Source organism: Oncorhynchus kisutch, linkage group LG1 (genome assembly GCF_002021735.2).
Source record: "Oncorhynchus kisutch isolate 150728-3 linkage group LG1, Okis_V2, whole genome shotgun sequence".
Classification (NCBI taxonomy): Eukaryota; Metazoa; Chordata; class Actinopteri; order Salmoniformes; family Salmonidae; genus Oncorhynchus; species Oncorhynchus kisutch.
The window spans coordinates 38,488,264-38,500,994 of NC_034174.2; positions in this window are offsets into that span (position 1 = coordinate 38,488,264).

Consider the following 12,731-nt stretch of genomic DNA (forward strand, 5'->3'; position numbering starts at 1 on the left):
GTTCCACTACGGGAAGAACTAAAGCGAGAACAATTTGAGAAAAGGGTAAAAGATAAGTCACAAGGACTAGACAAGGAATTACCGGACACCAGGTCCGCAGGAATTAACACCCATAGCAAGGACGTTAAAGTTCAAATTTCTCCCGCTCTCATTCAAGACCCAATCCAGGGCCCGCTTGATCAAGAAACAAGCCCCCGGGCTTTGTCTATAGACTCTGATACAAAGGTTGCGAAGAAAAAGGTCAAACACTTCGTTAAAGCCAAGGGCACTCAAAATCGGAAAAGTCAATCTACTTCCACCTTGAACAGAAATGGCACATCACGTCGTCGCGAACGACCACTCCACATTGTGGGGAATATGTCCACTAACCACGAATCTAAACGGCCATACCTGGAAACAGTCCTGGAGGACTGCTTAACCTGTCATGCGCTAATTGATTCGGGTGCGACAATATCACTCATCTCTCAAACATTGTTTGATGATCTCAAAAGGGCTTTGAAGCCAACTAAACGTTGGTTAAAAGTGAAACTACAATTACAACTAGTAAAATGCTCCAACCATGTGTTCCGGTAGTATAATATTTCAGAATAAATCGGTAGGATAACTGGTCCCTTTAAGCACCAGTACCAATACCAGTGACAGTCAGTCTAGCTACAATCAGTAAGAAAGTTAGAAACCTAACCAATCAAATTACCCTTGACAATAGCGACATAGGAGCCACTCAGAGTGCAACACGTGGAAGGGAATCTCCAGTGCACTCTTCCAATGGTTAACACACATGTCACTAATAAATAGAATCCTCCATTCAGGAGGAAAATTATTAGAATCATTAACCACGATCACATCACGTACGACTGGTTCAATACTTAAAGAGTACTTCCGTCGTGAGGTTAGCTCCTCCGTGGAGAACATAGCTATGAAATAGACTTCATACCTATCGCCACTACAATAGTGGAAGACACAGTGACTTGTAGTAAAAACTACTATAGACTCCCTCGACACCAATTCTGACTGACCTCCAGGCATTAACCTGAAAATTACCTGACTACGTCAGACTCATTCTGAACAAGTTGTAATCTGCCAGGATACTTGGTTTTCTTCCTTTGATATGCGCGCTTACGGAACATCCAATTAGGATTTATGCTATAGGATCACTTAAGGGTCCAAACAAAATACCAGCCTTAGTAAATAAAGTTGAACATTTACTTCTAGGCCTTTGACTCTACAGCACTCACCAGTTTTCTTTTCAGAAGTCCATAGGTCATCCCTATAGACTGCCAAAACTAGTGCCTTACATGTAATTCATGTAATTATATATATTTCATGAGTGTGTGTGCATGCGTGCGTTGTTAACATCTGCTTAAGTTACTGCCCAGATCATCCAGTCTGGACGACGACCAGATGATGGGTCCGGAACGGTGACCCCAAATCCGGACACCCACGGCCCATCCTTGTGGCGGCATGCCCCGCTGTCAGGGAGCCTACCAAGGTAAACCACCAGAAGGGGGGGGGGGGGGGTGACCGCAACGGCGATCACCAACCAGGACATCCCCTGGCCCTCCCTGGGGTACTTTGCAGCCTCCAGGGAACCTACCAAGGTACATCACTAGAAGGGACCGCAACGGTGATCACCAACCGGGCATGAACTGCCATCCTTGTGGTGGACTGCTCCGCTTTCAGAGAAGCCTACCAAGTTCAACCACCAGAGGGGACTGCAACGATGATCTACAAACAGGACTTCACGTGTTCATGATTTTATGTTGATTTGTAACTTGCAGGACAAACAAGATCCAAACCACCAGGGGGGGTATGTCATGACGTTGGCCTTTTTGGGTATAGCAAGCCCATCCCCCTCCCCCTGCCTCCCCCTTGCCTCCTTCAACTAGGCTGCTGTGGTCAGAGGTCGTAAATTCCTGAGAAGACCTCATGGACACACAGTTATAGAGAGTAGTTTTTCATGGAGACAAAGGAAATCCTTCCACCTCACAGAACTTGAGGTACGAACACATTTCATGTTCCGGAGAAAGTGTAAAAGATCGGTGAAGAATCCAGCTACGAACTGGTCTGTTTGTCACAACTTGGGACGCTCATGGGAGACGGTGTGGCCACATTACCATAAAGCTGTTTATATAATAGCCCCAGATATAAGGTTTACATCTAATTGTTGTATAAGATGAATGAGTGAGTATGATACTGTTTACACAATTTTACAATGTGATTTTGGACAGTTTAATGAAGGAAAACTCAAAAAGGGAATTGGATTCGAACTAAATCAGAGGACCACCCCTGAGCCCAGTTAGGGTCAGACATCCTGGGACATCCCTTTCCTGCCATTCCGAATAAAACCCAACTTTGAGAAATTATCACCAGACCATGTTTTTCTCCATTAGGAGGGGAACAAAGGTTGTAGACCAAGCTTACCTCAATTACGAGATGGCTAAAGGTGTAGACCATTGCTGAATATTTTTAACTATACCACGTGGTTAAACTCTTAGACTATCGATACCGACAGAATAGGAACAAGTCTTTGACATTGATTGCTAGTCTGCAGCTAGGAATTCGGCATTATTGAACGCAAAGAAAGACAACCACCGAAACATCCAGACGGACAATTCTACAAAATAAATGAACTTTTCACCAGCGATCAAGGCGACACACTGAGCGTAAATATATATATTGATTGCAATTGTTCCCGACTGAGTGAGTGTTCATGTGTAAGGATTAGCATTTCAATTGTTATAGTTATCACTTTGTAGTGACTTCTTAGTCGACCCCCACTCCCCCCCTTTGTCTAACAAGCCACCATGCCGGTTTAGCCCACTAGGGCACATCCTCCTATCATTACATTTACCTTTGTTTGTTTGTTTATGCATTTCTGTGAATTACTTAGTTAGTAATAAATAAATGATTTAAGACAATTGATGTATGGATGACTAGTAATGAAGACTGGGTTCGTGCAGATAACCAACCATTTGCGACGTTTGGAATGAGACTAACGTGAGGTAAAGTAAATAATTCATTAATTTGAAGACTAATTGATCAGATAAAATATCTGAAAAGTTATTTTAGGAAATGATAACTTTGTAATATGAATATTTTTCCTCGGTGCCCCGACTTCCTAGTTAAGGTCATCTACAAGCCCATGCTAGGTAAAGTTCCGCCTAATCTCAGTTCACTGGTCACGATGGCAACACCCATCCGTAGCACGCGCTCCAGCAGGTGTATCTCACTGATCATCCCTAAAGCCAACACCTCATTTGGCCGCCTTTCGTTCCAGTTCTCTGCTGCCTGTGACTGGAACGAATTGCAAAAATCGCTGAAGTTGGAGACTTTTATCTACCTCACCAACTTCAAACATCTGCTATCTGAGCAGCTAACCGATCGCTGCAGCTGTACATAGTCTATCGGTAAATAGCCCACCCATTTTCACCTACCTCATCCCCATACTGTTTTTATTTATTTACTTTTCTGCTCTTTTGCACACCAATATCTCTACCTGTACATGACCATCTGATCATTTATCACTCCAGTGTTAATCTGCAAAATTGTAATTATTCGCCTACCTCCTCATGCCTTTTGCACACAATGTATATAGACTCCCCTTTTTTTCTACTGTGTTATTGACTTGTTCATTGTTTACTCCATGTGTAACTCTGTGTTGTCTGTTCACACTGCCATGCTTTATCTTGGCCAGGTCGCAGTTGCAAATGAGAACTTGTTCTCAACTAGCCTACCTGGTTAAATAAAGGTGAAATAAAAAAAATTAAAATTAAAATTAGTTACGTGATTAATCAGTTGATCGCTGTTACGTTCCCCAGTTTATGTGTTGTAGTTTGTGTATTTGCATGTGTTTATTTCAGGAAATGGCTTCCTGAAATCCCTCAAGCAGCTGATTGGTCGACTCCAGGGCTAATTGGAGAGCTGACCCCGCCCCCTCGTCAAGACGCAGCTGTCTCCAATTACCCATTCCTTTTTTTGGAGAGAGATTTTCTGGGAGGTCATTGCAGAGATTTTGCTAGAGAGATTTTGCTAGAGAGATTTTGCTAGAGAGATTTTGCTAGAGAGATTTTGCTAGAGAGATTTTGCTAGAGAGATTTTGCTAGAGAGATTTTGCTAGAGAGATTTTGCTAGAGAGATTTTGCGGTAGGGATTGCTGAGAGAGATTTTGCTAGAGAGATTTTGCTAGAGATTTTGAGGTAGGGATTGCTGAGAGAGATTTTGCTAGAGGTTGCTTTTGCTAGAGGTTGCTTTTGCTGGGAGTTCATTGCTGGGAAGTTGGTATGTTTTGTGAGTATTTTTTGCTCAGATGGAGCTTATTTGATGTCCTTTGTTTGTTTCTTAGTTTGTTTGTGAAATTGTTTAATATTCTGTTTCATTTGTTCCCAGGGGGAAAGGGGAAGGCACCTTGAGTGTTTAGGCAAGAGGCCCGCGGGCATATATATACCCGTAGTATATTCATTGTCTATGCACACTAGGTAAGACCTGGGCGGACCACCCCCTGTATTTTGGTTAGGGCACCAGGTGGTGCTAAATCAGGTAAGTGGTGGGTAGGCAGGTAAGATAGGAGAGGGGGGGGCTTTGAGATTTACTTTCTTTGCTTTGGTTCTGTCCAGCCCCTTTTCCCCATATTACCATGTAAAGGAATAAAGTCCTTGTAAACGGTACCACATTCTGCCTGTTGTCATCCTTACTTGCACCTACAGTCCATACTTTTTTTCACTTCACAGAGAGTTTAGTTGTAGCAGGGTGTTGCGTTCCCTCTTCATAGAGGCGTGCGTAACAATCGCATAGTAACTAATTACAGAGAATCTTTGATAAACTATCAGTCTTCAGTTAATGATAGTAAAGACACGACAAGTGCTAGACATATTCATTTTTTTAAAAATTAAACATTTATCCATTCTGGTTGAGTTCTCATCAATGTTACGTACCTGACTGAGCGCATCAAGACATTCTATAGGGTATGAACAGATCTCAAATGTAGTCTGCTTTACTAGTACAAATCAAGTCAAATTTCATTGGTAGGTTACCCATATTTAGCTGATGTTATCGAGTGTAGTGAAGTTCTTATGTTCCTAGAGTACAGTAATACCTGACAGAACAAAAGGTTTCAGTCTCAGAAATTGGTGTATGGTAAAACTTTTTCAGAAATGTGGGATTCAGACTAGAGGCATGTAGGATACTCTTATCTGTAGGCTTGGAATACAAAGTAGTAGACAAGGAATCTGAGTCAAGCCACACAAGGGTATTAAGATGGCCACTCCAATACCTTGACTTTGTTGTCCTTAAGCCATTTTGCCACAACTTTGGAAGTATGCTTGGGTTATTGTCCATTTGGAAGACCCATTTGTGACCAAGCTTTAACTTCTTGACTGATATCTTCAGATGTTGCTTAAATATATCCACATAATTGTCCTCCCTCATGATGCCATCTATTTTGTGAAGTGCACCAGTCCCTCCTGCAGCAAAGCACCCTCACAACATGATCCTGCCACCCCCGTGCTTCAAGGTTGGGATGATGTTCTTCGGCTTGCAAGCATCCCCCTTTTCACTCCAAACATAATGATGGTCATTATGGCCAAACAGTTCTGTTTTTGTTTCATCCGACCAGAGGACATTTCTCCAAAAAGTACAATCTTTGTCCCCATGTGCAGTTGCAAACCGTAGTCTGGCTTTTTCATGGCGGTTTTGGAGCAGTGGCTTCTTCCTTGCTGAGCGACCTTTAAGGTTATGTTAATATAGGAATCGTTTAACTGTGGATATAGATACCTTTGTACCTGTTTCCTCCAGCATCTTCAAAGGTCCTTTGCTGTTGTTATGGAATTGATTTGCACTAAAGTACGTTCATCTCTAGGAGACAGAACGGATTTCCTTCCTGAGCGGTGTGACGGCTGCCTGGTCCCATGGTGTTTATACTTGCGTACTATTGTTTGTACAGATGAACGTGGTACCTTCAGGTGTTTGGAAATTGCTCCCAAGGATGAACCAGACTTGTGGAGGTCTACAAAAATTTTTCTGAGGTCTTGGCTGATATCGTTTTATTTTCCCATGATGTTAAGCAAAGAGGCACTGAGTTTGAAGGTAGGCCTTGAAATACATCCACAGGTACAACTCCAATTGACTCAAATGATGTCAATTAGTCTATCCGAAGCTTCTAAAACCGTGACATAATTTTCTGGAATATTCCAAGCTATTTAAAAGACACAGTCAACATAGTGCATGTAAATTTCTGACCCACTGGAATTGTGATACAGTGAATTCTAAGTGAAATAATCTGTCTGTAAACAATTGTTGGAAAAATTGTGTCATGCACAAAGTAGATGCCCTAACCAACTTGCCAAAACTGTAGTTTATTAAAAATAAATTTGTGGAGTGGTTGAACAATGGGTTTTAATGTCTCCAACATAAGTGTATGTAAACTTCAACTGTGTAATATATATACACTGCTCCAAAAAATAGGGAACACTAAAATAACACATCCTAGATCTGAATGAATGAAATATTCTTATTAAATACTTTTTTCTTTACATAGTTGAATGTGCTGGCAACAAAATCACACAAAAAATTATCAATGGAAATCAAATGTATCAACCCATGGAGGTCTGGATTTGGAGTCACACTCAAAATTAAAGTGGAAAACCACACTACAGGCTGATCCAACTTTGATGTAATGTCCTTAAAACAAGTCAAAATGAGGCTCAGTAGTGTATGTGGCCTCCACGTGCCTGTATGACCTCCCTACAACGCCTGGTCATGCTCCTGATGAGGTGGCGGATGGTCTCCTGAGGGATCTCCTCCCAGACCTGGACTAAAGCATCCGCCAACTCCTGGACAGTCTGTGGTGCAACGTGGCGTTGCTGGATGGAGCGAGACATGATGTCCCAGATGTGCTCAATTGGATTCAGGTCTGGGGAACGGGCGGGCCAGTCCATAGCATCAATGCCTTCCTCTTGCAGGAACTGCTGACACACTCCAGCCACATTAGGTCTAGCATTGTCTTGCATTAGGAGGAACCCAGGGCCAACCGCACCAGCATATGGTCTCACAAGGGGTCTGAGGATCTCATCTTGGTACCTAATGGCAGTCAGGCTACCTGACCCACCGCCAAACTGGTCATGCTGGAGGATGTTGCAGACAGCAGAACGTTCTCCACGGCGTCTCCAGACTGTCATGTCTGTCACATGTGCTCAGTGTGAACCTGCTTTCATCTGTGAAGAGCACAGGGCACCAGTGGCGAATTTGCCAATCTTGGTGTTCTCTGGCAAATGCCAAACGTGCTGTAAGCACAACCCCCACTTGTGGACGTCGGGCCCTCATACCACTCTCATGGAGTCTGTTGCTGAACGTTTGAGCAGACACATGCACATTTGTGGCCTGCTGGAGGTCATTTTGCAGGGCTCTGGCAGTGCTCCTCCTGCTCCTCCTTGCACAAAGGCGGAGGTAGCGGTCCTGCTGCTGGGTTGTTGCCCTCCTACGGCCTCCTCCACGTCTCCTGATGTACTGGCCTGTCTCCTGGTAGCGCCTCCATGCTCTGGACACTACGCTGACAGACACAGCAAACCTTCTTGCCACAGCTCGCATTGATGTGCCATCCTGGATGAGCTGCACTACCTGAGCCACTTGTGTGGGTTGTGGACTCCGTCTCATGCTACCACTAGAGTGAAAGCACCGCCAGCATTCAAAAGTGACCAAAACATCAGCCAGGAAGCATAGGTGGTTACCACCTGCAGAACCACTCCTTTATTGGGGGTGTCTTGCTAATTGCCTATAATTTCCACCTGTTGTCTATTCCATTTGCACAACAGCATGTGAAATGTATTGTCAATCAGTGTTGCTTCCTAAGTGGACAGTTTGATTTCACTGAAGTGTGATTGACTTGGAGTTACATTGTGTTGTTTAATTGTTCCCTTTATTTTTTTGAGCAGTATATATATATATATATATATATATATATATATATATATATATATATATATATATATACGTACAGGAGGATAGTTGCCAGGTTCAACAAAAAACCTGTAGAATGTGTTGTGTCCCCTCTCTGTTCCAAAAATAACTTGAATTCCTCCAGTCTTTTGTCATATTTTTCAACATCTAGGGCGATGAGAGATATCCAAGTAAACATCACAAATTTTGAATTGTTTTATGAAATCGCCAGTGCCTCTCAAATATGAGGGCAATTGTCTTATACTGGGGCGAATAACTTCAATTGGGGGAGTTAGAATAGTGGAATACACAAGATTCAATTTTGAAATTTGGTAGTGCATCAGCAGTTTTCCTCATGTCAATCACTGACAGTCACTCAATTAGCCCATGTCAGCTAACATTTTATAGATTGATAGGTAAGTTAGTCTAGCCAGCTATCTAAACATTTGGAGCAATCATGGCTGAGTAAATAGGGGCCCTGACCTCCAGGGGTCCCCATTGATTTTGTTAGTCCCTCTCACTCAGATAACCTATGCACATGGCAAAATGTGTAAAATTGCAACCAAATCTTGCTTAGGGCTCCCAAAAGTGACTGATGATTGTCTGAAAGAAATTGATATGAAGAAAATTATGGGAGCTGTTTTGTTAGACTTCAGTGCAGCTTTTGACATTATCAATCATAGTTTGCTGCTGAAAAAAAACAGGTGTGTTATGGCTCTACATCCTCTGCCACACAGAGGGTGATCTTTAATGGAAGCCTATTACTATTACTACCTATTACTTACACAACTAGCCTTGAGTAAAGCCTATGTACACTGATGATTCAACATTATATGTCAGCTACCACAACAAGTGAAATCACTGCAACACTTAAAGAGCTGCAGTCAGTTTTATAATCGATGGCTACTAATAAGCTGGACCTAAATATAAAATAAATAAAAGCATTGTATTTGGGCCAAATCATTTGCTAAACCGCATCTAAATCTTGTAATGAATAATGTGGAAATTGAGCATGTTGAGGACACTAAACTGCTTGGTGTAATGATTGACCTGGGATGGGTGACTTTGATGGGGTTGGGGGCCACAAAAAACTGAAATCATGAGGGGCTGCATCGGCTCGTGGGTGTCACACCCTGACCATAGTTTGCTTTGTATGTTTCTATGTTTTGGTTGGTCAGGGTGTGATCTGAGTGGGCATTCTATGTTGGATGTCTTGTTTGTCTATTTCTATGTCTGGCCTGATATGGTTCTCAATCAGAGGCAGGTGTTAGTCATTGTCTCTGATTGGGAACCGTATTTAGGTAGCCTGGGTTTCACTATGTGATTGTTCCTGTCTCTGTGTTTTGCACCAGATAGGACTGTTTTAGGTTTTCGCACGTTTGTTAGTTATCTCATGTGTTGTGTCTTTATAAATTAAAGAACATGAATAACCACCACGCTGCATTTTGGTCCGCTTCTACTTCACCTAAAGAAAACCGTTACAGTGGGTCTGCGTACCCACATCCAATAATTCCCTAAATTCTAGACCTCACCTTAATCTGATAATTAATGAATGGTGTGGCTGTTGAACAAATTGAGGAGATTAAATGACTTGGCGTTACCTTAGATTGTAAACTGTCATGGTCAAAACATAGATTCAATGGTTGTAAAGATGGAGAAAGGTCTGTCTGTAATAAAGAGATGCTCTGCTTTTTTGACCACACACTCAACAAAGCCAGCCTTGCAGGCTCTAGTTTTATCTTGATAATTGTCCAGTCATATGGTCAAGTGCTGCAAAGAAAGACCTAGTTAAACTGTGACTGGCCCAGAACAGAGCCACACATCTTGCTCTTCATTGTAATCAGAGGACTAATATGAATTATATTCATGCCAGTCTCTCTTGGCTAAAGGTTGAAAGGTTGAAAGACTGACTGCATCACTTCTTCTTTTTCTAAGAAACAATGTGTTGGAATTTCCAAATGGTTTGCATAGTCAACTTACAAAGCACTTACCCCACCAGACATTCCACCAGGGGTCTTTTAAGTCCCAAAGTCCAGAACAAATTCAAGGAAACGTACAGTATTATACAGCGCCATGAGTGCATGGAACTCCATTCCATCTTACAGTGCAAAACCTGGTTAAAAAACAAACAAATAAAGCAACACCTCACAGCACAATGCCTCTCCCCCATGTGACCTACTTGTGTGTATGTACTGACATGTATGGGTACTGACAGATGCACACACACTACATGTTAATGTTTTAAAATGTATGTCAATTGTAAAGTATTTAAAAAAAATATATATATATATATATACTTTGTTTTTATTGTAGGAACACAAAGAAAGTACGAATAAAGTCAAATAAAAGAACAAAAAAAAATCTGGGAGTTACAGTGCACTTCATACCTTCATCATATCATCATATTAGTTACATTAAGATCTTTGAATTAGACCTTTTCCAAGTACGAAACCCATTTTCCCCAGTATTCTTGACCTCTCTCCTGTTGAGTTCTTAAAGCAAAGGTCATACGCTCCATGTGGTGTATTTCTTCTACAATGTCTATCTATTGTATCACTGTGGGAGGTTTTTTTTGTAGCCATTTCCTAGTAATAGCCTTTTTACTGGCTGCCAGTAGGACCTTCAAGAGGTACTTTTCTTTATTGTGTAAGTTATCAGGTATTTCACCCATGTACAAGGAAATTAATGTTTGTTCTATGTCAAATCCCATTATTTATTCCAATGCTAGATCTTATTTCTCCCCAATGAGCCAGTCTGTTGTGATTTCAGTATAGGTGTTATGAAGAAACGTATAACATTCTGTTGCCCTTGGCGTTGGCTAATGGGCATCCTAATAAATTAAAAATAAATTAAAAAGGAGACAAACACACACACACACACACACTCTAACACATGCAGTTTACAAATAAACCCATTGAAATATTGTAGTATTGTACATTTCTAATAATAATTGAATAAGAATGTTATAATGTGTGTATGTGGTATTGTAGGCTGTTTTTTGTTGTGATTTGTGTAATTGTTTTAATCCTGTTTGGACTCAAGGAATGGGGACCTAATAAATACTAAATAGCCTACTAAAGGCTAGAAGCGGCTCTGGGACGATCCATATTACTTTCGATTTTCCTTTTACACTCTTCAAATAAGTGGATTCAGCTATTTCAGCCACACCCATTGCTGACAGGTGCATAAAACGAGAACACAGCCATGCAATCTCCATAGACAAACATTTGCAGTAGAATGGCCTTACTGAAGAGCTCAGTGACTTTCAATGTGGCACCATCATAGGATGCCACCTTTCCAACAAGTCAGTTCATCAAATTTCTGCCCTGCTAGAGCTGCCCCGGTCAACTGTAAGTGTTCTTATTGTGAAGTGGAAACGTCTAGGAGCAACAACAGCTCAGCCACGAAGTGGTAGGCCACACAAGCTCACAGAACGGGACCGTGAATGCTTAAGCGAGTAAAAATCTTCTGTCCTCAGTTGCAACACTCACTACCGAGTTCCAAACTGCCTCTGTAAGCAACATCAATGCCAAGCGTTGGCTGGAGTGGTGCGAAGCTTGCCGCCATTGGACTCTGCAGTAGTGGAAACGTGTTCTCTGGAGTGATGAATCACGCTTCACCATCTGGCAGTCCGACGGACGAATCTGGGTTTGGTGGATGCCAGGAGAACGCTACCTGCCCGAATGCATAATGTCAACTGTAAAGTTTGGTGGATGAGGAATAATGGTCTGGGGCTGTTTTTCTATGTGGAATAACTTGACTGGTCTGCACAGAGCCCTGACCTCAACCCCATCAAACACCTTTGGGATGAATTGGAATGCCGACTGCGAGCCAGGCCTAATTGCCCAACATCAGTGCCTGACCTCACTAATGCTCGTGGCTGAATGGAAGCAAGTCCCTGCAGCAATGTTCCAACATCTAGTGAAAAGCCTCCCTAGAGTAGTGGAGGCTGTTATAGCAGCAAAAGGGGGACCAACTCCATATTAATGCCCATGATTTTGGAATGAGATGTTCGATGAGCAGGTTTCCACATACTTTTGGTCATGTAGTGTAGCTTCAGCCACGGTCCTACTTTTTCTTGAGCAGATGGTCAGGGGGCCAGAACAGAACTGCAAAAACTTTGTAGACTGCAAATTGACCGCAAGAAGCCCAAACAAATACAATATTTGACTAAAATAGAATAATTTCAAACCATGCTTACATTTATATGCAATCACGTTTTTACAGTCTTGTGCACAATAATTAAAATAGATATAATAAAATAAAAACGCTAAAAAAATCTGAGAATTTGAGGAACTAGAAGGTAAATTACTAGAATAATAATTTCCCAAGGATATCTAATGATTTCCCTCTGACTGGTCGCGTGGACATGCAAATTAGCCACAAAAAGTATCTAAAGAAGGCGGACCAAATTTGTGTCTGTATTTGGCTTGGTTAGCTTCGTAGGTATTTCAGTGTTCGGTCATTCTCTGAAAATGGCATCCGGGGAAAGGGCTTTCTGGCTTGAACTATAGAAGCATAAGAGCAAACGTCAAACCAGATTCCAAGTAGGCCTATAATCACTATTACTTCATGTTGCGAGGCGCACACATTGCGTCCTGGCACGCATCCACTTCAATGAAAGCGGGTCAGGATTTTCTCTCTCGTGCTCGCGCAATGGCGGAGGCGAGCCCCAACAGGAAAACCCCGAGTCAGCAAGTAGCGTAATCCACGTAGTCTATTGCAATACATTCTCAGTAGACCCTTTATGAGCAAATAATTCGCAGTTTTAGCGAATCCTTGAATTCAGACGCCAATAATTG